This window comes from Balaenoptera acutorostrata, chromosome 21 (assembly GCF_949987535.1).
Source record: "Balaenoptera acutorostrata chromosome 21, mBalAcu1.1, whole genome shotgun sequence".
Lineage (NCBI taxonomy): Eukaryota > Metazoa > Chordata > Mammalia > Artiodactyla > Balaenopteridae > Balaenoptera > Balaenoptera acutorostrata.
Genome location: NC_080084.1, coordinates 6,244,240 through 6,270,777, shown reverse-complemented (window position 1 = coordinate 6,270,777; position 26,538 = coordinate 6,244,240). Strand labels below are relative to the sequence as shown.

The 26,538-nt window shown below is 49.2% G+C and overlaps 1 protein-coding gene and 1 long non-coding RNA gene across 12 annotated transcripts in view; one reads left to right on the top strand and one right to left on the bottom strand.

The window, feature by feature from the left end:
* The window catches only part of ANK1 (ankyrin 1), a 209,891-nt gene that overhangs the window by 100,071 nt on the left and 83,282 nt on the right, over positions 1–26,538 (bottom strand). The gene's annotated exons all lie outside the window — the stretch shown is intronic.
* Positions 115–5,183, top strand: LOC103011841 (uncharacterized). 2 transcript variants are annotated; one of them, XR_009006493.1, is made up of 3 exons: positions 115–212; positions 4,231–4,345; positions 4,435–5,129. It is a non-coding gene; the product is annotated as an uncharacterized LOC103011841 (long non-coding RNA). The 2 variants fall into 2 exon arrangements; XR_450980.2 differs by lacking the exon at positions 115–212 and adding an exon at positions 299–556 and having other exon boundaries at positions 4,435–5,183.

Below are 26,538 nucleotides of genomic sequence, written 5' to 3'. Positions count from 1 at the left end.
TCGGCTGGGCTCCGGCGCGCGGACCCCGGCGCCCGCCCGCCCGCCAGCCGCTAGTGGGGCCTCTTCATTTCCTCCCCATCCTCGCGTCTGACGCGAAAGGCAACGCGGAGCGATCTCCGGAGACGAGGCCCCTGCGGCCGAGCCCCGCGGCGCGGGCGCGTGGAGGGCCGCGTCCTGCGGCTGCAGGCGGGAGGCGCACACGTCCAGGCGAGGTGAGGAGCCCCACGCTGCATGGCGCTCCCGCCCTGCCTCTTGCCTCCCCGACCGCCCGGGTGAGTGGGCCCCGGGGCCGGCGGAGACGGCCAGGGCGAGCTCAGCAGAGGCTATTTATGCCCCATCACCGATCTGCATGTTTCCAGCTCTTGCAGCGTGTCCTGAGATGCCAGCTCATCAGCCTCTTCCAGCTGCTGCCGGGAGCCGCGCGGCGGAGTGAAGCTGAGACGCGGACCTGTTACTACGTCTCCCTCATCCCTCCAGTCTGACGGTGTTTTAGGGAATGTCACCCAAGGCCGGAGGAAGCTCCCAGATTCTGCTCCGGGACCATCCTCACCTTTTTGTGCGGTCATTTCGGGAACAGATGTCAAGAGCATGTGGGGGGGGGGGGGTTGTGACACCAGGGATTACGCTGAGTGATGAGCGATGGCCAGCAGAAGCAGTGACAGGGATTATCACAGCCACGGGCGATACTGCTTGTCCCATCATGGATGTTCTGTATCATGAGCCCAGCTTCATGCTCTCTTCAAATAGCAGTCTAGACACGACACCAAATGCTCTTTTCCCACCCCTCCTGCCCCGAAGCATGGGGGGCACCGGACGCCTGTGTGTTTGGGAAGAATTAACCCACTGAGTACCTATTAGGTGAAGGACATATTGCGTTACCTCATTTAACCGTCGCAGGCGCCTCTTGAGGTAGAAGATGCTATTGTAGTTGTGTGGGTGGAGAAGCTGAGCCCAGGGAGGTTAAGGTCAGGACCAAGGTTACTACCAGTAAACAGAGGGTCCAGCTGACCCAAAGCCCTTCCATTAGCAACACTGGCAAGATCCCCAGCCCAAGTGTGCCCAGTGCCAGGAGGGGACAATGCGCGGGATACCCTGAGGTTAGAAAAAACTGAGTGTTTTCCACGGTAAGGTGCTCTTGTAAATTGGTGGAGCCACTGTGGAAAACAGTATGGAGGTTCCTCAGAAAACTAAAAATAGAACTACCATATGATCCAGCAATTTCACTCCTGGCTATTTATCCGAAGAAAACAAAAACACCAATTTGCATGCACCTCAGTGTTCATAGTAGCACTATTTACAATAGCCAAGACATGGAAGCCACCTAAGTGTCCATCAACAGACGAATGGATACAGAAGATGTGGTACATATATACAATGGAATATTACTCGGCCATGAAAAAGAATGAAATTTTGCCATTGGCAACAACATGGATGGACCTGGAGGGTATTATGTTTAGTGAAACTGAGTCAGACAGAGAAGGACAAACACTATGCTTTTTCACTTATATGTGGAAATGGAACCATAAAACAAATGAATATAACAAAACAGAAATAGATTTACAGATACAGAAAACTAGTGCTTACCAGTGGGGAGGGGGGTGAGGGAAGGGCAAGATACGGGAAGGGAATTAAGAGGTACAAACTACTGGGTATAATATAAATAAGATATGAGGATGTAATGTACAGCACAGGGAATATAGCCGATATTTTATAATAACTTTAAATGGAGTATAATCTATAAAAATATTAAATCACTATGCTGTACACCTGAAACTAAAAACTAATATAATATTATAAACTACCTCTACTTCAAGGAAAAGAAAAAAAGGAAGGTGCTCTTCAAATCCATTCGACAATTAGGGGAACGTCCCAAATAAATGGAATAAAGAAAGATCAAGAGAGAAGGACAGGATGTTGCCGAAAAAGAGTGATCTGAAGTGTATAATGCAACTAACCGCTCCCATGTGGATGAAAACACTGGAATTTGAAGGCAGCGGCATCAGAATTTTCCAGGCCTGAGACCCTCAACACCATCAGAGGACAGGCAACCTCTGAAAGGTGGAAAACGCCACACCCCTGTACCAAAGGCAGGTGTCTGGCTGGGGGAGTCACCACGGCCCCTTCTCTGAGCACATAAATGCACACATTGTAAAGGCACGGGTTACCCTACAGGTCTCTTGCTCTGTGCTTCTTAACACTGCCTCTCAGATTTGCTAAAAGCCTCTACATAGAGAGCTTCAATTAATAAATTATGGTTACTGGAACAGCCCTGATCATAGCCCAGTGCAATATCTCAAGGGATTCCAAAGCACTGTTCCAACATTAATATTTAGAGAGAGAGAAATGCCCTACTCAAATGGCAGATGAAAATATGAACAATATAACAGTTTCAAAAGCACTAAATCAATTGACTTACATGATGAACTGAAAAACAGACCATTTTTAACAGCTGTATTGAAGTGTAACCGACACACTATAAACTGCATATTTAAAATGTACCATTTAGTAAGTTTATATATATATATAACCCTATAAAACCATCTCTACAATCAAGACAATGTACCTCCAAAATCACCTCCAAAAGTTTCCTTCTGCCCCTTTGTAGCCCCTCCTGTTGGTCCCTACCCTTGCCAACACTTGGTATGGTTAGCCTTAATTTAGACATTCTAATAGATGTGTAGTAGTATTTCATTGTGGTTTTGATTTGCATTGCCTAATAACTAATGAGGCTAAACATCTTTTCAGGGGCCTACTTGCCATCCACATAGCTTCTTCGGTGATGTATCTGTTCAAATCTTTTGCCAATTTTTAAATTGGGTTGTTTGTTTTCTGATTACTGAATTTTGAGAGTTCTTTCTAGACAGCACATCTATTTTAAAGGTGACATGAACTGAGATCTTACACGTAAAGTGAAATGTTCAAAGTTAAATAGCAAAAATTCCCAACCCAATTCTGATACCCAGGTAGTATAACTCCTAAGCCCAGGGTTCTTTATACCATAATTGCTATGGGTTATATACAATCACAAAGAAAAAAGATGAACTAGTTATAGTGGACCAGAAGCTGAATACAACCCATGGTACTGTTGAGAGAATGCGAAAGGGGCTGAGGTATTATCAGAGGACTTGAGTACTCAGGACTGCCAAAAATTCTGTTTGTTTGTTTTTTTTCTTCGGCTGCACTGGGTCTCGGTTGCTGCATGCAGGCTTTCTCTAGTTGCGGCGAGCGGGGGCTACTCTTCATTGTGGTGCACGGGCTTCTCATTGCAGTGGTTTCTCTTGTTGCGGAGCACAGGCTCTAGGCACGCGGGCTTCAGTAGTTGTGACACGCGGGCTCAGTAGTTGTGGCTCGCAGGCTCTATAGTGCAGGCTCACTAGTTGTGGTGCAAGGGCTCAGTTGCTCCGCAAGGACGGCCAAGAATTCTTGACTTTGGTTGTGACCTCAGTAGGGTTGAGGTTTTGCAACTTAGATATGTAGAGTAGGACAAAGCCCAAGAGGAGAAGAAGGAAACAACTTCAGGCACGTTACCCAATAAGGCCTGAGGTTAAAGGACCTGGGATGATCGACATTAAGGAAGAGAAGGCTCAAGGAGGTAGCCCTTAAGGTGTAAACCCCTCCAGCACTAGACCCTGGATCTCAGATTGGGACTACTTCTACGGTACCCCTTTCCAGGTGCCATAACCACCATGATCCACTTCTAAGCTTCCTACAGGTAGAGGCAGCTTGGTTCACGTGTCCCGTATTCCCAGTCCCTCTCCTTCACTTTTCCCACCTGCTCCCCTATGTGACTAGCACAGACCTGGGCAGTGGTGCTGACTGCTGTATGAACATTTCCTCAGGTCATAAGGAAACTGTAAATCATGGGGTTAAATTGATGAGAAGGTTTAGATCAGACAGAAAGAATTTTTCCAGTGGTAAGGGATGCGACTTAACAGAACTCATTGTTCAGAAAGAGCTGAATCTTTGCTGGGGATCTTCGGGGTAGCAGAGAAACATAACTCATCCTTTGATATGGTATAGAGAAGCGCAGGATAAACTAGATGACTTGGAAGGGTTTCTTTGGGCTCTAGGGATTCAGAAAGATAAGCCCTTATTTTTTTTTTTTACCATTAATTGACTGTCCCTCCTCAACCCTCCATCACTCCCATACCCTTCGACAACAAAGAATCATCCTGCTCCTTGCCTGTTTCCTAATTTTTTTCATACCTTAGGGCTGCGCTTTTATTACAGGTATTTAGTGTACCCGGGAGGTTTGCCTGTGAGAATCACTGAAACCAAAGCAAACAACCAAGGCAAAGGACCAGAAAGGAATTGATGGGCTAAAGAAAAAGACGAGGGGAGCTTGGTAAGGACCCCCTTGTTCTATCTTCCAGGTTCATGGCGTGTGCAGTTTTTTTCCAGTCGTGCTAAATATTTTACCAGCTGTCTCTGCAGTTCCTCACAGGCCAGCGTAACGGGGAGCTGGAGGCTTCGGCCGTGGAGTTCTGCCCTGCCGGCCACATCAGCTACGTCAGGAGGAGACAGTGTGGGGAGAAGAAAGGGATGCAGCATGCAGAACCCCTGGATGGAGTGAGAGCCTGGCACGGCTCCGGGGCCCCCCTGCCACGAACTCCCCCATGAATCTTTAGTTCTTCCAGAAACTGGGAGGATGCTTCTTCTTGCTCAAAAGCCTGAAGCAAAGGATCCCAGGTGCGCGGGGCTCCCGGATGAACCCCAGGATGCTTTGGGGGAACAGAGCTTCAGGCGGCAGCCAGCCTGGACTCAGGCTGGCTCCTCTCTACAGGGACGTCAAAGCTGAGATTCAGGGCAGACCCGGGATTCCAGAGACGGGCCACCTGGCACCTCATGCCCCGAGCAGTGACCACTTCTCTCCCCCTGCAGGTCACCGGAGGGCAGAGGGCCTCCTGCTCCTCTCATTTTAATCCTCTGCAGTCAAGTCAGACTTGGTCCTCACTGAATTGCAACGTCATCATTTGCTTTTCCGGGCAGCCTTAAAATACTCAAAATTAGCAGGCCGCCGACAGTCGAGTTGTGTAACTTCTGATAAAGGGAAGTAACTTTTCTGAGCATGGGTTTCCTCATCAGTGACATGAAAATAACCTTCCCCTGTCCCCCACCCCCAGGTATTGTGAGAATTATGTAAAAATGCCCAGCACCACTGCAGGCACGTAGTAGGTCCTCAGTAAATGACAGGGATGCTCTTTTTTCCTCCGCCCCTCCCTTCCTTCACCAAAGCTTGGGTCAAAGGTCAACTCCCGCCTCCCGCTCCGAGGTAGGGGGTGTGACTGATTTTGCCTCTACGCTGGAAAATTAGGGCCCCGTCACCGCTTCTGCAAGGTCAGAACACCCAGGGCGGGATACAGGCCCCCAGGCATCCCCAGCACGCTGCTGGAGCCCCTGGACCTCTTGGGCTTTCTTTCACTGCATCATTTTCAATTTCCATTGTCTCTGCAGTGGAGAACCAATTCTCAGGGTGCGCGTACAGCTGAAGCCATGCTCCCGAGCCCAGCCCGGGTCCACAGCTCCTCCCCTGCTGACAAGGCTCGCTTTGCCCCCCGCCATTCTTCTATCTGCGTCGCCCCGCACGCGCTCAGGGAGTTGCCCCGGCCCCCCCGAGTCTCTCTGTACGAGGCCGATAAGGGCGCGCGCCAGGAGCCCCGCCCTTTACTGAGAAAGGCAGGCTGGCTTATCACCACCTGGGGCAGCGGTCAACCACGCGGGGAGTCTGTGAACCACCTAGGGCAGCGCTGCCGGGGGTGGGGGTTGGGGGGAATGTCTTTCGTCGTGTGCGCACTATTGCACCCTCCTGCGCTAACCCCCTCCGCAGTTAATTAGGAAGGAACTGCACAGAATAGATGCTCCAGCTGGCGTGTTGAATGGACCAAGAAATCCAGTGTGACTCCTTCAGACCTTTGGTAGTGAGAGAGGAGAGAGAGGCGAGGAAAGAGAGCCTGGCTTGTTTTTCCATTTAACTCTGTGTGGTGAGCTCCGCGCGGCCAATTCAGCTGGCGCAAGGATCCCGGGTGCGGCGCCTATTTAGGGAAGTGATCGGAGCCGGGTATCAGGTGCCACGGTGCTGGCACTGGGCTCTATCGTGTTCCTTTTAAGAGGGTTCGCAGGCCCGGAGTCTATTTTTAAACCTATGAGAAGGTGCTACATGGATTCCACGGAAGGCCAACGTTAAACCCGAGATCACACCGGGGAGGCGGGGAGAGTGCAGCTGAATCTAGGATTTTCTCTTCACGTACACACAGGGCTTCCCCTCAGCCCTGGGACCAGATACTGACGGTCCATCGAAAGGATCTCTTTAGTTGCAGGCCCCTCTTGGACATGACCTTGTGGAATTTGACTCCTGACCATGAACGCTTGAGCTACCCGCTGGGACTATGTTTCAGTATTGAGATTTTTAAAATATACCCGCCCCCCCGCCCCCGCCCTGTGAAAAATCAACATGCCTTTTTATATGTCTGTCATCTCTCTTCTGATTTTCAAATCAGGAACAGAAACCCGCACATTCTGCCCGCCCCCCAGCACTGCACGCCCACAGTCAAGTTTGCCAAGGAGAGGTTGCAAGCAAAGCCTGACCTCTGCAGGGGTCTCTGTGCCCACACCCCGCCCTGGAAATCTCGTCCCTGTGCTGGAGAGAAGGGTGGGAAGAGGGTTCGAGGGGCGAGTCTGCAGGGCACGGGATTATTCTCCCAGTGGTGAGAAGCCAACAGGCACCAGACATCAGCTTCTCATCAAATAACCAGATGAAGAGAACACAATGTTTTATGTACAATAACAAGTTTCAGCTTCAGTATCCATTTCTCTTTTTGGATAAGAAATAGACCTGGAATTCCTAAAGAACGTACTGCCCTGAGAACAAGCAAGTGCTTCTGCTGAGCAGTTCTGGGACCACCCAGGACCACCAGACAGGGCAGTAAGGATGCGACGAGGCACCTTCTCCTGTGCGTCTCAGACTCCCCATGCCCAGCACAGAAGCCGCTCTCAATATGCGTCTCAGCTGAATGGGAGCTTCAGCCAGGCCGGGTCAAAACGAGTGTTAGCACGATCCTGGCCACACACCAGAGGCTCAGTAAACATTAGCCAAATTGGAATCTGAATTGATTGATTCCGATTTGTAACTGTCACATCAGTGAAAAAAAAAATCAGATGTCCAGGGCTGTTTGACAAACTGTTCATTTCCCCGTAAGCCATGATGGTCCCTGTGGATATAGCCTTGGAACCACTGTCGTTTCCTAGGTGGGGAGGTTATGATCCTAGGTGAACTGCGCCGCAGGCAAGGATCCCAGACCGCAGCCCGTACCTCCCAGCTCTTACCCCCAGTCTCCAGCAGCACCAAATTGCCAGTCCAGGCCCCACAGAGCAGCTCCGTCTCCTCTCTCCCAGGACAACGAGGCAGACACGTCTGCAAGAGTTCATACCTCTCTGCAGAGGCTGGGAAAGTGGTGAGATTTCATGAGAGGCATCAGTATCCTGCCAAGAGCATCCCCCATCGTCAGGTGCACTGGTCCACATTGGACCATCATGCTTCGCTTTCCCCACAGTGTGAGGCGCTGGCTACGTTCAGAACTGACGCTTCAGAACATGTTGCCTGACTGCTGATTGTGGAGCCCAGACGCGGGGCGGAAATTACACACATTTTGGAAAACATGTGTGAGACGCTATGCGCCGCCGGGATGGTCCCGTTGACTGAACTGTGCCCACCCAGTGCTTCCACACCTCACGGAACCTGCCCCTGTAGCCTGCTGGCACGGGAAGAAGCGTGTGATAACTGGAGAGAATGCACAACTACTCTCACTTCTCACTTGCACGTGCTAAGATGGAAACCCCTTTTTTTCTTTCAAATTGCCCAGTGGGCTTGCGTATCGGCAATGAAACCCATGGTTCCAGAGTTTCTGAAGGATGCTCAAGTGTCAGTTCAGACAGCCCTGCATGGCCACCCGGTAGATCCTTTATTTGAACAGTTCTCCCTAAAGGGACAGAGCCAGGATGGGTGGTGGCCCATCGCCAACCACCTGGAGACTTTCCTGAAGAATTCCAGGGGGGCCCCAAGTTTGTCCAGCCTGTGTAGCAAGACTTTCCCAGATTGGCAGAGGTGGCCTTGGGACATCCACTAGGAACGGGGGCCTGGGAAGATGATGCTGGGTGACCCTTTCCATGCCCTGTGGCCCATAATACTTTACTGTAGTGACAATGCAATACAGATGAAAGGGCAGGAGAAGGAAACGATTTGAAAATAATAATAGCTGAAATTTGCAAGCCAGGCGCCATTCGAAGCAATTTAGATGTCTTAACACCTTTAATCCTCAGCAAACACCCTATGAGGTAGCTTACTGTCCCCACTTTACAGAAGACAAAGTGAAGGCACAAAGACATTAAATAATTTACCCAAAGTCACCAAAGACTAATAGGATGCTTGGGGTGGTGTGTGGAGCAGAGTGAAGGTAGTTGCTCTGGCTTTTGCTTGATTACATGAGCCTAAGGTATTTTTAGGGTATGTGAGAAACGTGAATTTCAATATTCTCCAGAAAGAATGGCTCAGCCTTGGAAATTTGAGTGCAACTAGGGCCTCTCTATTAATTTGGCCATTCTCGCTACTCAGAAAAGACCCCAGCCACTGCTCCAAGGCATGTTCAATGCAGAAATGTTAGACCACTGTTTCTATGAACCCAGGCCTTAAAGGGTTATTTGTTTTGTTTTGTTTTTAACTGAAATATAGTTGAGTTACTGTATTATATTAGTTTCAGGTGTATAATGTAGTGATTCAATATTTTTATAGATTATGCTCCATTGAGAGTTATTATGACATTTAGCTATATTTCCCTGTGCTGTACAATATATCCTTGTATTTATTTTATACATAGTATTTTGTGTCTCTTAATCCCCTACTCCTCCTGGTAACCACTAGTTTGTTCTCTGTATCTGTGTCTGTTTCTCTTTTGTTATATTAAAGTTTTAATTAGAGATGATTGAAACTGTCCTTCCCAGAGGGTTGGGAAAATGGAGAGTCTTGAAACTATAAGGTGGACCTTAATCCCAGGCTACCCCAGTTGAGTTCTCTAGAATCATAACCATGACTTTAGTACCAACCCCTTCTGAACCAGGCGAGGAAAGGTCCAAGAAGCAGGTGCTAAGCCTGCCCAGCTGCCCTGGGTGCTCAGCCCCAAGGCAGTGGAACCCTTAGGGACCCTCTGCAGTGGAACCAACTTCTCTCCCTTTTCATTTGGGCCCCAATGGTCAAGGGTGGACCCAGCTGGCCAATTGCTGACTGAAGAGGTTTCCTCTCTCTTCCCGGAGCCAAAACATTTCAAGGCAATCAAACCCAATTAAGCTACCACCCAGCCTACCTATGGTCCCCTGAAGTTTGCCATTTTTCACAACTTGACAACAGGAAGGCAGGCTCTTTCCTTCGAGATGCTCTTAAGCTCCTTTCAACAGGGTACTTAGTGGCCACCACAGAAAAGCACCTTGGCATCTGCCTTCTACTTCTTGATCCTATTCTCTTTACTGCAAAGGCAACAGGACAGATGCCACACATAATATCTCACACAGGGCTCATCATAGTATTCTTAATAATTGAATAGAGACCATTATCTTTCTATTTAATCCTCTTGTGAATTCTGGCTGGCTTCTCTTTTGAATATCTTTTCATGCAGTATATTTATCACCCCTTTTATAATTATTTAAATGAAAAAAGGTGAGGAAATAAGCTATAAATCATCAGCCTGATCTACCTTTCTCTACATCCTGCTTCATCTGCAGAAAACCCCACCTACCACAGGTGAATCCTGAGGTATGTTTCTCATTTGGACATTTCAAATCTAGACAATGATGAAGCATGACTAGACGGTCCCTCTCTGAAACCTTGGCTTCATATCTTTTGAAAGAAATAAAATGTTATAGATGTATTGATGTTCTTTCCATCTCCAAAATGTTATGACTTTATGAAGACCTCATTTTTACTCTAAAATCACCCTTGACAACCACCCCTATGAGCTACTTTTCAACATGACTTTTCTTAGCACCCCGACTTTGAACTCCTAAATAAAGGAAGGATAAGTGTTAGAGAAAGAAAGTGGGAAAAGGGCAGTGAATCAATTATCACTAACACAACCATTATTGTTTCTGTAATGACTGAGCTAGTTCTTAGCCTTCAGAGAAAGACATTTCCAGGATTTCTGAAATCAGATACCTAGAGGCCAATCAACATTTCCAAAGGAAAATCATTGTCAATATTCGCATCAACCTTTAGTTCCACAAGCGCTTTTAGGGTGGGGGTAGTGGAGGTAAATTATCGAAACTGCAGGACTTTTAGTGGTACTGATAGGTCTGCTTCTCCTCATTCATTTACCCTTCCAGTCAAACTGCCGAATTGCCATGCACAATCCGAGAACACGATGGCAGACGCAAATAAGCATATTCTGTGGCTCCTAGCCTTGGGAAGATTGCAAACTAGTAGAGGTGAAAGATATAGCTATATGGAAAATACATAGAACAATAAACGGGTTAAAGATTCAGTAGGACAATAGCTCAAGAGATACTCCGTGAGTGTATGATTAAAAGGAAATGAGGGACTTCCCTGGTGGCTCAGTGGTTAAGAATCCACCTGCCAATGCAGGGGACAGGGGTTCAAGCCCTGGTCCGGGAAGATCCCACCTGCCACGGAGAAACTAAGCCCGTGTGCCACAACTACTGAGCCCGCGTGCCACAACTACTGAGCCCGCGTACCACAACTACTGAAGCCCTCGCACCTAGAGCCCGTGCTCTGCAACATGAGAAGCCACCGCAACGAGAAGCCTGCGCACCTCAACGAAGAGTAGACCCCGCTCACCGCAACTAGAGAAAGCCCGCGCGCAGCAGCGAAGACCCAACACAGCCAAAAATAAAAATTAATTAATTAATTAATAAAAACGGAGGAAATGAGAATGTCCATCGACAGAGGAATGGATAAAGAAGATGTGGTACATATATACAATTGAATATTACTCAGCCATAAAAAAGAAGGAAATAATGCCATTTGTAGCAACATGGATGGACCTAGAGATTATCATACTAAGTGAAGTAAGTCAGACAAAGAAAGACAAATATCATATGATATCACTCATATGTGGAATCTAATTTATAAAATGATACAAATGAACTTATAGAAACAGACTTAACAGATATCAAAAATAAACTTATGGTTACCAAAGGGGAAAGGTCGGGGGGAGGGATAAATCAGGGGCTTGGGGTTAACATATATACACTACTATATATAAAATAGATAACCAACAAGGACCTACTGTATAGCACAGGGAACTCTACTCAATATGTTGTGATAACAACCTATATGAGAAAAGAATCTGAAAAAGAGTAGATATATGTATATGTATAACTGAATCACTTTGCTGTACGCCCGAAACTAACACAACATTGTAAATCAACTAGCCTCCAGTAAAATTCTTTAAAAAAAGGAAATGAGAGGTTCGAACAAGAAGTTCCAGGAATTCAAAGGAAGGGTTGAGATCAGAGGGGAATATGGCACTCGGAGGAATCTTTTATTGAGCAGTGAGATTTGAACCAAGCCTTAAGGGCTGCCAGTTTTTAGGGAGTCACCGGGATCAATTTCAATGCCACGGATGCTTATTTGGAGCCCCCTGTGTTCTAGGTGTTTGGTTCTAGAAGATAAAGGGAATGCATTCTTCCAACAGAAGGCGGGGATCCAGAAACAAACACTTGTCAATTAAAAATATGTATGTTAGTCAACAAAATAAATATGCCTACTCTAGGAAATGGTGTGAAAATTACGTACAAGAATAATTTATTTCTGACAATAGTACAGCCTTTAAAGTTTGAAATGTCTCCCATCATGAGGTTGAAGGGAGTTTCCATCCCTCACAAAGATGGTTATGCAAAGAGGAAGATGAGATGATAGTTGTTAGATTCATTTGTTTCTTTAACAAATATTTGTGTGCCTGTTAGGAGCTGGGACTGTTGAGGACCCAGCACGTCCACAGACAGACAACCTGCTCTCACAGAGCTTGCCTTCTGATGGGAGAAGGGAAGTGGTTAGGGCAGTAAGACACAGGTACACGTCTCCTATGGGGAAGTGATAATTGCCAAGCAAGGAAAGGGATGGAGAGCCATATGGGATGCAGCCCTAGACACATGTGGCCTCTCTGAGGAGGTGACACTGGAGCAGAGGCCTGACTGCAGGCAGGGATGGACATTGTGTGTCTGGAAATGCAAAGTTCGTGAGAGGTAAGCTTGATGCAGGCAAGAAACACTCTAATGCTCTCCCCAGCCCTCTCCCATCACAGGATACACCCCTTGCCGGGTCTGGAATGCCCTCCCCTACACCCACAGATTCTGTGCGTCTTTTGATGCCTATGGGACCAGAAGAGGCGCTGGTAGAGAAACCAAAAGAAAGAAAAAGAAGTAACATTTCGGGGGTGCTTACTGCGTGCTAGGCACTGTTCTAAGCATTTTACAAGCGTCAACTCATTCAATCATCACAGCAACATCGGAAGGTAGATGCTCTAATTGTCCTTATTTTCTGAGCAGAAAACGGGGGCACAGAGACGTTAAGAAACTTGCCCAAAGTCACACAGCATCTAAGGGGTAGAGTCAGGATTTGAACTCTGCAATCTGGAGCCAAGTCCACTGCTGTAAACATTGTGCTCTAGGGGACAATGAGACTAGAAGCATAGAAACCCCAGGGAACTTGGAGAAAGCAATAAATAAGAGATGGCAGGTCTGGCTGGGAAAGAGAGGAGAGAAAGCCTGGGAAGGTCTCTGTTCTCTAAGGGCAGCTTGGTGTGTTCTATGGCCGTGCAGATTCCAGGCACTTGCTCTAGTGATCATCTCTCATTTGCTAAGTGCCGACCCTGTCCCAGAGCCCATCAGGGAGGCTGAAGTCACAGACCTTCCTGGGTCTTCCCGGGACCTCACTTGGAACGCAGCTGGCTAATCAGACCAGCTTGGAGGCCCCAGTTCACCTCCTCTTCATTTTGAACCAGTATCTTTCCATGATTTCCTCTTGGACTGAGTTCATAAATAGCATGAACATTTTTCAAGTGTCTGTAGGAGTTTGTTGAGTTAACCTGCGTGACTCATTACTAAAGCATCCAGCTTCTTCTCCTCCCCGGGATGGGATGACACATCCTCCTGCATCCCAACACCCCACCCGGGGGCAGGGGGCTGGAGCAGGCTCTTCTCTTCTACTAGATCCTTCCCACCCACGTGATTGATGCTTCCCGGGCCACAGGTGGTGCTTTTCCTAGACTCCAAGGCCGGAGTGGCTCCCATACTTGCCCAGGGAATGGGTGTGCATCTGTACGCGCGTGTGTGTGACTGTGTGTGAGTGTGTGTGGACCGTCACTGTCGGGGCAACCTCGGACGTGGAGACAAACAGCGGGTCAGAGGGTGTTAGACTCCGGGGCTGGGGGCTGGGTGGGGGGAGGGTGCTGAGGAGGGCAGTGGCCTGCTGGGTTCACCATCTTTTCTGTGGGTGGATGTGTTACAGTTTTACTAGAGAGGTTACTCAAAGAGGGCAAAGGCAGGTGGGGTGGGGCTACACCACGTACACACAAAAAACCAGGAGTGTTTTTGGCATTTAACGTCTCACCATGCCTCACTAGAAAACGGGTAAAATCCCTAACCAGCAATGCTAAAGAGAAATGTCTCTGCCCTGTGCTTCTATATTTGTGGGAAGTCTCCCTCTCTGGGGAAAAAAAAAAAAGTCATCCTTTTATGTTTTAACTGGGGGGACTCCGTTTGGAAGGCTCGAGAGAGGAGAAGAAAGTCATTCAGAGGTTGTGATGGGGAGTGGGATTCATGTGTGCCCCTCGCCCCCAAGCCTCCTCGGCACCTCCACCTTCCCTGCCCTCTGCAGTTTTCCTAGACGGGCAGCAAGCTTTGGATCGTCCACCAACAATTAGGGGTGCTTCCCTAATTGCTTTGGAATCCCCCTAGTTTTTGTGTGATCCGAGAGATCCCTTTCAGGCCGGGGCCGCAAGGAGCACCCCTCCCAGGAGTGGTACCGCCTGCCCTCTGCTTGGGGCCACACCCCAGGGATCCCAGCAAGACCACCTTCCCAGGCTCCCTGGCCCCGGTGCTCAGGCTCTGCTCTCGCCACCTTCCCTCCCCGCCCTCTTTTTATTTCCACCACACACACTGCTCTTGCCTTCTGCAGAGGAGTAGCCTGCAGTCGTTCCTAATCCCAACCAGAGTGGAAATCAAAAACCAAATTTGGAGTCGCACTCTCTGGGTGCAGATGGAAAGGCACAGATCATGGGACCCGGGAACAACCCTTCAACTCTAGGTCTGGAAAGATGAAGCGATTGACTCAAGGTCACAGGTCACGGTGGAAGTAGGACCAGAAACCAAGTCGTCTGTCCTCTGGTCCAGCACGTTCCACACCCCTGGATGGCCACACTCCTTCTCCCTGCCCTTCCTGGGTGAGAGTGTGTGCTCAGGACATAGAGCTAGAACCAACGGGCCCAAGAGAGGGGAGCAGGGGAGGGGAGGCACAAGGTCCCCAAGGCCCAGAGAGTCAAGTTCAGGTCCCATCCGAGTCCAGGGCTCGGCAGGAGAGAGCAAGTGCTGGGAGTAAGGAGCAGATTGAGGGGCGGCTGGGGGCCCATGGCTGTTCCCAACTCACTTGCATGAGCAGCTGGGGTGGCCCCCCTAAATGAAGGCCAAGGACAGAGCAGTCAGAGACAGCTCTGGCCAAATGGGGAATGGAGCTAAGCAACCCAAGGATGTAAATCATTGGTACAAAACAGGAGCTCAGCCAGTATATGCTGAGTCCTTGGTTTAGAGACAGTAGACCCTTCATATGCCAGATACCAGCTTCTTTAAGGGTGCCAGGAGCCCTCCAGCACAGGGATGTGTCTGCCACGCCCTCATCCCGGATAGGAAGTCATCCCCCAGCCCACCCCAGTTCCGGGAGGTCTACCCCTGCTCTGAGGCTGCCTGATGGAAGAAGGAATATTTCCTGGGGGGCTGTTAAACTGAACATGCCCGCTCTCAAGCCAAATACAGAGCCAGAACAAACAGAGTATGTTGTAGAAATGCACATCGGTGTTGATGAGGATATGCCTGGTGCTCCCTGGTGGGTATTTCAAACTGGGAGAGCAAAAAGCTGCCATCCTTCAGGCTTCCTAATATCACCCCCTGCATGTCTCCCTGGATCTGTTTGCCAGCAAGCAAGTCACCCAACCATTCCGCTCCTCTGTCTCCAGCTCCGCGAGATGAGATCTTATTTCCCAGCGGGAGTGGCATACCGAGTGAGTCACTTCTGCGTCCTGCAGGCCTGTCCCTAAATATCCATACCGTCCTTCCACCCCCCGCCCCGGGGAATTTCCTAACGCCCATGGGGGGAAGGTGCTGCCTGCTGAGAAGATCTCAGGGGGCATCTCTTGGATCCTTAGTGAATCAAAATCTGAGCATTTTATCTGAATCAAAAGATAGCACATCGCATAAATTAATTTTTATTTCATCTTACATGTTTGGAATTAGGACCTCTCTATCTCTAATCACCTATGCAAATCTAAGTGAATAAGATGTAACTCTGGATCCCAAATTAGATGAAAGAATTCCATCCTATTCAGCTTATAAAATTTCAAGGATTTCATCGACTTGATCATTAGACACCAGCTAATCAGAACATCCCAAGATTTTTAACTGCCGTATATACTAAATGGTAGAGGCATTCCTAAAATACCCACACTGGAAAAAGCTCCTTTTCTCATCCCAAATCCATTTCCCCTGATTGAATGATTTTCTCATTTCCACAGAGAGCTGTTAAACAAGCCATGCGAGTATCAAGGCCCCACAGACCCAGCAGGAGAAAGAAATTAGAGAAAGAAATTAGATGACGTTTAGATAAGTCAACCCCCTAACAAAGTAACTGTGCACCGAAGTGAACGCAGCACATGGGGTGTTTGTTAACCGAACCCTGCTTCCGGGCTGAGTCATGTATCTTACCATCACATCATTCAGGGTTATCATTTCCATGGTCATCTAAGTCTTCGTCCCGGTCCACCTAGCTCCTCTTCCTGACCTTCTTGACAGGCCTCTGATCAAATCCTTCCCTCTTTGGAGAGTTCTAACCGTTGGAAAGTTCTTTCTCATTCAAAATCGGGACCCTACATAGGTACTCCAGCGATCAACGTCTGCCCTGAAATGAAAATCTGAACACCATCCTCTCCATGGAAGCTGAGACTCCATTTCCCAAAGTGTGTTCCCAGGAACACCAGCCTTGTGCAATGTCACCCACTGCATCCCAAGGGTGCGCTAGCCAGGTAAGCGTGGGAAATGCAAACTTTATCCTTAGAGATTCAAAAACAAGGGAGCATATTAAGGCTCTGAGCCTTCTTGGGGAAACCCTGATCAGGGGTGTTTAAGCCCATGTACCCCCATGGCATTTGACTCTACTTATTTTCGCCCACGTGAGGAAAGGCTGGTCATTTCACTCTGACTGATGTCCAGCTAGTTAAGCCTTATAATACTTCATTGCTCTGTCGCCCTAACCTCCCCGCTTGCCCCCAATCTCCTCGGCCCCCATGAACTAATAACATAAAAACAACAAGTGCAATAGCAAACTATATTTAGTGGATTCCTTCCTAAAGCAAAACATCCCTTGGGGATATAATTAATCAATTCCATAATTCTCCTGTTTGGGACATGTGAACTCGATTACATCTTCAGTTCTTCAGCAAGACCTGTAAAACAATTCAGTGCTACCACACGGATACTTTTTTTAGGTGATTGATGTTTGTCATTAAATTCACTGACAAATATGAAAGGCAAGGAGAAAATTGGAAACATTTTTAGGTACTTTCAGCATGTACAGTATATCTGAGTCTATTCAGTTAAAGCTTTTTATTCCTTTTTTTTTTTTCTTTTTGCCTTCCATGGAAGTTTTTATATATTATAATATTCCTATGCACTTGGGAGCTAGCTACTTAAAGAAACCCCATGGTGAAGCTTTTGCAAATTAAGTAAACATCCTGCCACACATCTGGTTTTTGAGTTCAGATGGGTACCCGCTTACTGAGGTGATTCTGCTTTGGTTTATAGAGCACAGGGGGCCCAAGAAGCCTCGGCTGAAGGAATGAGTAGAGGGAGTGATGCAAAGGGTCCAAAAGCCAGGTCTGCAGGATCCCGCCACAGAGCCGCACACTGGCACCCTGGAGTCAAGCATTCAGCCAATGGGCTCGAGAGTTCCACATGAAATGCCACCACAGGACCCGGCAAGATGGATGCCAGCCATCCCCAGCCCCTGCCTCTCCTTTTGAGCCTCCTGCTTCTGCAGCTCGCATGAAAGCAGAATAAGGTACTGGCTCAGAAGCCAGGCTCTGGGGCCAGCTTTCCTGGCCACTCATCCTAGTTCCACTGCATACTTGCTGTTGTAGCCGTGGGCAGATTCATCTCTCTGTGCCTCTGTGTCCTCAGCGTTACACGCAATGACCTCACAGAGCCGTGGCTGGGGTCCTGTCTATCCTGAGAATAGAGCCTGCACTCAGGAAGTGTCAGCGACAGTTCCCTTCCTCAGCTCCATCATCACTCGCATCCACTGCTTTCCGTGTCACGCCGTGGATCAGGGCTTCATCACTTCTCACCTGGACCACTCAGCAGCCATCTCCCAAGTACCCCCTCCTCCTGGCTCCTGAACCTCAACCAGGATCCTGCTCTTTCCCCGCTCAGAACTCCTCCGTCGTTCCTCAATGCTTTCCAGGTCCTTTGGACACCCTGGCAGGTCATCCCCAGGCCCTTCCTGGTCCCCTTTCCGGCTAAGCTTCCAACCTGACCACATACCTCCGTTCCTGTCCTGCCCCGAACCGACTGAAGATGAGCTGACCACTCAGGGCTGTCCGCACACTCTGTTCCCTCCCTTGGGACACCCTTCCGTGCTCTCCTCTCCCTCCACCCTCGACTGTCTGCACCAAACCTGTCCCTTACAGCCAACTTGTACTATCTCTGTGGAACTTCCCTTGATTTGCTCTGCTCGCAGGATTCTCTCTCTTCTGAATTTCCAAAGCCTTTTATCCCTTGTGGCAGATTCCTTCCTTCTTCGGAATCTTGTGGTTTCTGTAACTGCCTCCTCTCCCCTTTCCGGCTGCAAGTGCTTTTTTTTTTTTTTTAATAAATTTACTTATTTTTGGCTGCATCAGGTCTTTGCTGCTGCGCACGGGCTTTCTCTAGTTGCGGCGAGTGGGGGCTACTCTTCGTTGCGGCACGTGGGCTTCTCATTGCGCGGGCTTCTCTTGTTGCAGAGCACGGGCTCTAGGCGTGCAGGCTTCAGTAGTTGTGGCACGTGGGCTCAGTAGTTGTGGCATGCGGGCTCTAGAGCTTCGGCTCAGTAGTTGTGGCGCACGGGCTTAGTTGCTCCGTGGCATGTGGGATCTTCCCGTACCAGAGCTCGAACCAGTGTCCCTTGCATTGGCAGGCAGATTCTTAACCACTGCGCCACCAGGGAAGCCCCTGCAAGTGCTTTAAGAGTGGCCACCCCAGGCTTAATGTCTGCAGCCCCCCAGGACTTTGCCCATCTCAGGAGCTCAGTAATCACTCACCAGCTTGGGAAATGATCGAGAATAAGACTCTGAAGGAACAGGAGCGAGGGCAAGGCTTGCTGGGGATGAGGGAAGGAGGAAATTTCAGAGGAAGGTCTCCATGTGGGAAAGGCATGATGGAAGGGAGTCTCCAGGCAGCTCTGCATGTCACCCTGGGCCCCGGCACAGCTGCCTCAAGAGGGGACCCACTAGATCGTGGGGGACCCCAGAGACAGACTCCCCAGCTCAGCCATCAGCAATTTCTCTAAGCAGGGCACACCTGCATTGTTACACAAACAAAATGAGACACCTAGACACCAACAAGCAAAGCAAAGACTTTGTTGACTTTCAATCAACAACTTAAGGCTGAAGACATGGAAACAACCTAAATGTCCATTGACAGATGAATGGATAAAGAAGATGTGGTACATATATACAATGGAATATTACTCAGCCATAAAAAAGAATGAAATCATGCCATTTACAGCAACATGGAGGGACCTAGAGATGATCATACTAAGTGAAGTAAGTCAGCAAGAGAAAGACAAATACCATATGATATCACTTATATGTGGAATCTAAAGTATGACACAAATGAACCCATCTCCAAAACAGAAACAGACTCACTGACATAGAGAACAGACAGGTTATTGCCATGGGGGAGGGGTTTGGGGGAGGGATGGAGTGGGAGGCTGGGGTCAGCAGATGTAAGCTATTACATAGAGAATGGATAAACAACAAGGTTCTACTGTATAGCCCAGGGAACTATATTCAATATCCTGTAATAAACCATAATGGAAAAGAATATTAAAAAGAGTGTATATATTACATGTAGAACTGAATCACTTTGCTGTACAACTGATTGTAAATCAACTATACTTCAATTAAAAAAAAAAACCAAACCTTAATGCTGCCCTATGCACTACACACTCCAAATATATCCCATTTATTCAACGGCTGGAGACGAAGTTCCCAGTGGCCACTTTGGCGATGAATGGGGTACAGAGAAAGGGCTCGGACAAGGATCCTAATCCCAGAGCATCTATCTGAGCACCACTGTGTGCCCGAGACGTGCAGGACAATCTACTAACATGAACTCAGCGCCTGACACCAAACTCCTTCGTGGTCCTCGGTACCAAGTGCATGTTTTCAGATGGAGAAACAAGCACTTTCAAAATGAAGTGATTTTTCAAAACACTACAGGAAGACAGTTTAGATGGAGACTGAAAACCCAAACCTCCCAGCTTGAGTTCACCACTCCATCTGCAAATGTTTTTAAACCAAACCTGAGAAAGGCTGCAATTCTCCTTAAAGGCTGTTTCAACGAGGGAGGGGTCCATAAGGAGAAGAACAAAGGCAGCGGTGGAACACGTGCCACTGACTTGTCATTCAGTGCAACAAACTCCACACATTGTCACATTTCACACACACACACACACACACACACACAGAGGTCAGAGGTGGTATTCAATGGTTATTCACTTTTTTCACACCATAAATATTTATTTATTTGGTCCAGAGCTATCCGAGTGCAGAGATGCATCGCCTGCTAGATGAGGACACAGCCTGGGGAGGACAGGAGGGCAGTGGGGTCATGGGAGCTGGGGAGGAGGGACCGTGGGACCCCCTCCGGCCCAAAGGAGGGTGGCATTTGGATGGGCGCAGAGAGATGGGGGTGGAGGCAGGCCCGGCCCAGAGGCCAACAGTCCTGCTTTGTTGGTGATTCTATCAAAACTTTGGTTGGGGAAGTTGGGTTGGAGAGCTCCGTTCTAACAGGGACATGAGTGGCAACTCACACACGTGTGGGGAGGAGGCAGCCTCCACTGCCATCGCTTCAGTGCCGGGGGCAGTGGGTTCCATGTCCCCGCAGACTGGGGTCTGCGCGTGGACCCTGCCACTTCCTGGCTCTCTGACCTGAACTTAACCCCTGGACCTGACAGTGGCAGCCAGGAAAGACACGTGCTATAATCTCACCTTCTGAGAGGTAACCAGCAAAATCAATACCCAATGCACAGCGCTGGTTCGCTTCAGACGTCTCTGTGACAGATTGGATGTCTCTCAGATAAGTAGCAGTCAGAACATGGCTCATCTGAATACGGCTCCAACAAAGAAGAAGAACAGAGAGAAGAAAAAAACAACGATGGCCAGAAATGGCTGCTATTAACACTCCAACCCTCCCCCACCTGGCGCCCCGGAAGACGTTGCTAATTTATCACACATGCTTTCCCACGCGCCTGAAAGGGGCTCCAGAACCTCTCATCACAGCACCCCAGGCAGCCGCTACCAATCGGATCGGTGTTGACGCAGGCAATAAGGCCCATTTTCTATTCCAGTGTTGTTTAGCAGTTTGTAACGAGTGTGATGCTCTCGGCTGCGGGGCAAGAGGAGGTCATCAGGCCTCACCACAGTCTTGATGACATGTTCTTCAAGATGATTTCACCCCTGTTCCTCTGATTGCACGCTCACCAGACACTGCTGTAACTCACTGGCCATTTAGATTCTCTTAAAGGGACGAATGCACTGACCGGAGAACACAACAAGACAGCAGGACACCAGAGGGCCAGAAAAGCCATACTTCTCCTTGTGAAGTTGGTGAGCAAGTGTCCACACCAGACTCCTGTGGGTTGGATTAGCATCAAGTCACTTCCCAAACCTGCTTGTCCTCTGGCTGTGCCTCCAAGTCAAGTTGCTGAGACTGCAGGCTGAGGACCGGATCCCAGACCACAGGGGCACCCTTATGATGCCCCAGACAGCAACCTTATTTCCGCGCCCTTCCTGGCTGCAGCAAGACCCGGTTTCCTCGTCGGTAAAGCGGGTAGTGATTCCTGGTGGGGCTGCTGTGAGCACTGGATGAGCTGAGGTGTGTAACTTGCACAGCACGGTGGCTGGTACCCTCAACAATGTCAACCGTCCGCCATCCTCTTATTAGGACCTCATCCAGTGTCTCCTGGAGAGGGCAACGTTTTCCTAACTGGTTTCCACTCCCCACCACTCCCATGGCCCCTCTTCCTCTCCCGGCCAGAGCCAGCATTCCAGTCGTGACACTGTCCTACCCAAAGCCCTTTGCTGTCTCCCCAGCAGCTGTAGAAGAAAGTCCAGAGTCTGAAGCTGCCGCTCAGAAATGTTCACCCTCCAGCCTCTACCATCCTCTTCATCCTCGTCCCCCAGCACGGTCCCCCACCTGCCCATACCTGAGCACCAGGCCCCTGCCCTGGCCTCGCTCATGACCATGCTTCCTCCGATGCCCGCGCCTTCCCAGTCTCTGTGAAATTCTACTGATTCTGCCAGGCCCGTGCAAAGCCCTCTTCCTCTGCAATGTTTCCCTGACCGACTCCCTTGTTCTCCCGACAAGCAGACCTCATTCTGCCTCATCCCAGGCCCCCAGTAATGGCTCACTTACCACTTCTTGAGGGTTTTTAAATCTTGTTTCCTACTCAGCAGACTCTGTTGACCTGAATTGAAGATACATTGAAGGTAGAAAGATTTTTTTTTTAATTCCCAAAGTTCTTAGCATGTTGGAAATTATGGGTCCAGAGCCGAATGTGTGATTCCAAAAAAATCGTAATAACCAACATTTTCTGGTATGCCAGGCTCCGATCTCATGTACGACTCCAGGACAACCACCATTGTCTCCAATTTACAGATGATAATATAGGGGTACGGGGAGAGTTTATAGCAATTTGGGTATATAAACAATTGGGGGGGGCTTCCCTTGTGGTGCAGTGGTTGGGAGTCTGCCTGCCAATGCAGGGGACACGGGTTCGAGCCCTGGTCTGGGAAGATCCCGCATGCCGCGGAGCAACTGGGCCCGTGAGCCACAACTACTGAGCCTGAGCATCTGGAGCCTGTGCTCCGCAACAGGAGAGGCCGCGACAGTGAGAGGCCCGCGCACCGCGATGAAGAGTGGCCCCCACTCGCCGCAACTGGAGAAAGCCCTCACACAGAAATGAAGACCTAACACAGCCAAAAATAAAAATAATAAATAAATAATAAATAAAAAATTTAAAACAAAACAAAACAATTCGGTTTCACCAAATTGCTGGTTAAACAACACTGGAACAGAAAACGGGTCTCATTGCCTGTGTCAACGCCGATCCGGTTGGTAGCAGCTGTCTGGGATGCTGTGCTGAGGATTCTGGAGCCACTATCCAGCTCGTGGGAAAGCGTGTGTGATAAATTAGCAGCGTCTTCTGGGCGCCAGGTGGGGGAGGGTTGGGGTGTTAGTGGGAGGGTCACAGCAGCCATTTCTGGCCATTGTTGCTTTTCTTTTTCTTATCTCTGTCTTTTTCTTCTTCCATTGAGCCATAATCAGATGAGCCATGTTCTGACTGCTATTTATCTGAGAGACATCCAATCTGTCAAGGAGACATCTGAAGTGAACTAGTTCCAGGTGCCACCTCGAAAGTGGCAGAGCAGGAATTCTAACCCAGGTAGTCAGGCTGCAGAGCTCAGAGGCTGGACCACTGTGGTCACAACATCAGCCTTTAGTGATGCTCGTGTGAGACCCCCTGCCCTGTACAGCGTGGGCATTGGGGTGCAGACCAGTGGGGAGACGGGCACATAAAATAGTGATTTCAGCATGACCAGTGCGTGAGATGAGCAAGATTCGCACCTGTGAGCATCGTCTATAGGGTGTTAGGAGACAGACAAGAGCCGGGAACCTGGCTGTGGGACTTGGGCCAATCAGCCTCTGCTTCCTCATCTGGAAAGTGGGGATAATAATACCCACCTCACGGGGTGGTCTCAAGATCACATTCAGATGAAGTATGCAAAGCAAGTGCTACATTACTCTACGTAGATTAATGTAATAATGCAAAACTACATTATTCCGCACAGCGTTTGAAAGTCTAGTGGAGGGTAAGAGATAAAACCCTGGGCACTGGGGCCGAGAAGCCCAGCTGACTCCTGGGCTGACAGCACAGCCACCTGGCTGGCATGTGCACGAGGAGGGGATTCAAAATCCGAGTAACTCCACCACTGGTCCCTACTTCCACTTTTAGTCCAACATCATTTATCAAACTCCACACTGTGACAGGAACACAGACCGCCTGGAACCCACATCCTGGGACGTGCGAATACCTAGGAAGGAGTCTTGGGCCCAGTTGCTGTCCTAAGCAAGGGGTGAACTTTTCCTCCCTTTAGCCCCTCTATCCTCACCTCATCCCTCTCCATCCCATTCCATGAACCTGCCCTAAATTCCACTCCTCGCTTTTGCCTAATCCTCGGCTTATCCCACAAGATAAGAATTAGATCCTTGCATCCGGCACGATTGGAGATCCTATTGGAAAGACTTAAGTGTATGCAATGAATGGAAGACTTTCAGAGATGAAAATCCCTTTAAGAACCTACGGGACGCTTTCTAGTGGTGGAACTTCGGGCTTCACAGCCGAAGGGTACCTTTAAATCACACCACTTAGACAGACATGTCAGCCAGCCCTGGGGGGCGACATACAGATGACACCCCCCCAGCCATTCCCTTCCTTTGGAGAAAAAGAAAACCACAGGTACACACCATGACCCACCCCACCGGGAGGAGAGGTTGCCACAGTGGAAAAGAGAGTGGAGCCCAGAATGGGTTTTCAGAGCAGCTGGAATTTGTTCTGATGTTTGCAAATCATCATCCCCCTCCATCAATGGCTGGACCAAAGCCAGCTTCTTTTCAGCTTTTATAGGCATGAGTTTTCCAAAGGAAACTGAAACTGGGAACTCTTCCTTACAAATTATGCGGCTTCACAATCCATCCATCCTGGAAAGGCAGAGCGGTATTCTGACCAATGCGGTCTTGGGGAGGGGGTCAAGACAGGCCTCCCGCTGCCCACTCTGTATCCTGGCAACTCCGGTGCCTGCAGCTTCCTTAGGACGGAACCGAGTTCCAGCCACCGCCCCCGGGCAGGAGAGAAGGGCTGGGGGCAGGGGGCTGTTTGCTTGTTTTGTTTTCACTCATCTCTCCATAAGCGAGTTTCCCTTCAAGCCATCCAGGCCGCCTCCATCCCACCCGCCCGCCTTCCCCTACCGGCTGACAGATTTCAGCGCAGGCTGCTCAGGCCCATGAGCCGTGGGACCGCTTCCTCCCTGAATGCGCCTTCCTTCCTGGGCCGTGACAGTAATTTCAGGAAATAAATCAGCCTGGACTCGGAGAGCAAGCCGCAGAGGGACGGTGGTGGTCAGGGGTGAGCGGGAGGCAAGGGAGAACGCAATTCAGTTTCTCACTAGAGCTCTAATTGGTTGTCACTGCCTGTCGGGGAATGATGACAAACTTCGAGCCTGCCCTGGGCCAGCTCACATGGACCTCCATCCACACCGGGCATCTCAGAGAAACCGGGCTGTTTGGCCGGCTGGACACCGGGCTGTGACTGCGGCTTCTGCGTGGGGTCTGCAGGAGACTGATTTTCCAAATAAATGCCCCGATATATTCCTAACACTCAGTCAGGGCTCGCAGTGTGGGTAAGTGAAGGAGAAGCCAGAACTCAGGCTCATTCATTGGTTTTAAACGACTTCATTGAACAAATATGCTTTTTTTCAGCCCCGCGTTCAAGACCTGGGTTGGTACCTGGGAACATAAAGTGACTCAGACATGAGTCAGCTGGGCTGTTCCCTCCTCCTGTCGCCCTGGCCTGCGGGAGATGACACCCGTGTAAATAAATGAAAGACAAGTGCCTCAAGGGAGGTTCCAATAAAATGCAAGGAGGCTTCAGAGGAAGGAGAAACTATCTTGTGGGTTAAAAAAAAAAATCCCAAGAGCAGAGCATCTAAAAAGTCACACACACAAACCACTAGAGCTCAGACTGCAGGTTTGTGACCAAACTAGTGAGCAGCAATCAGTCGGGAGGTACTTTTTGCAAGTAAGTTTTTGTTCATTCACGCATGCAACGGTATTTCATGAGCACCTGCTATGTGCTGGGCACTGTGCTACGTGCCGAGGAAACAATAGTGAACAAAGCAAGCACAAGACCCCACGTGTGAAGTTTACAAATGCAACAGAACAATTTCCAAGTTTGGAGGAGTTAACAGTTCTGGCAGCACAGAGTAGGAAGCAGGGCGGGGAAAGATGGGCAGGCAGGGCAGGAGGGATCCCAGGAAGGAGTTTGGACTCCATCCTAAGAACAAGGTGAAACTATAGAAGATTCACAGCAGGGCAGTGACAGGGTGGGACGTGTTCGCTACAGAATCACCTTGGTTGTGTGTAAAGAATGGATCCCGGGGTTTCCCTGGTGGCGCAGTGGTTAAGAATCTGCCTGCCAATGCAGGGGACATGGGTCCGATCCCTGGTCTGGGAAGATCCCACATGCCGCGGAGCAACTAAGCCCGTGTGCCACAACTAGTGAAGCCAGTGAGCCACAACTACTGAAGCCCGTGAGCCACAACTACTGAAGCCCGTGCCTAGAGCCCGTGCTCTGAAACAAGAGAAGCCACCGCAATAAGAAGCCCACGCACAGCAACAAAGACCCAATGCAGCCAAAAATAAATCAATAAATAAATTTATTAAAAAAAAAAAAGAAGAAGAAGAATGGATCCCAGGGAGCAAGGCCTTCTATAGGAAGACCATTACTACTTTTCAAAACTTAGAGCAAATTCAAGCTTCCGCCTCTGGCAACTCCGCTTCCTCACGCTTACCTAGTAAGCTTTCTGCGCAGCCAGCATTCCAGAACCTCAGCCCGCTCCATCCACACAGAGGTCCAGAGAAAACAACGAAGGACCAGCAGCAGCTGGGATTGCGACCTGCTGTACTGCGTGTGAACTGTGATTTTATAGTGGCTTCTGCTTCCTTTTTAATTTTACCCATGGCAAGTTTTTAATTAAAGAGCATCTGCGGCACTATTTGTTTTCTCATTAAATTGCAGAATGTAAGGGAGAGGGGGTTATCAATACCCGTGGGGTGGCAGTGAAATCGATCATCCGCAACTATGTCAGCAGTCAGCCTTGTGCGCCCCAGAGGAAAAAAAAAGGCTGAGAACAATTGCATGAGAGGTCAGAGATAACTCCGTCCCTCGGAGTT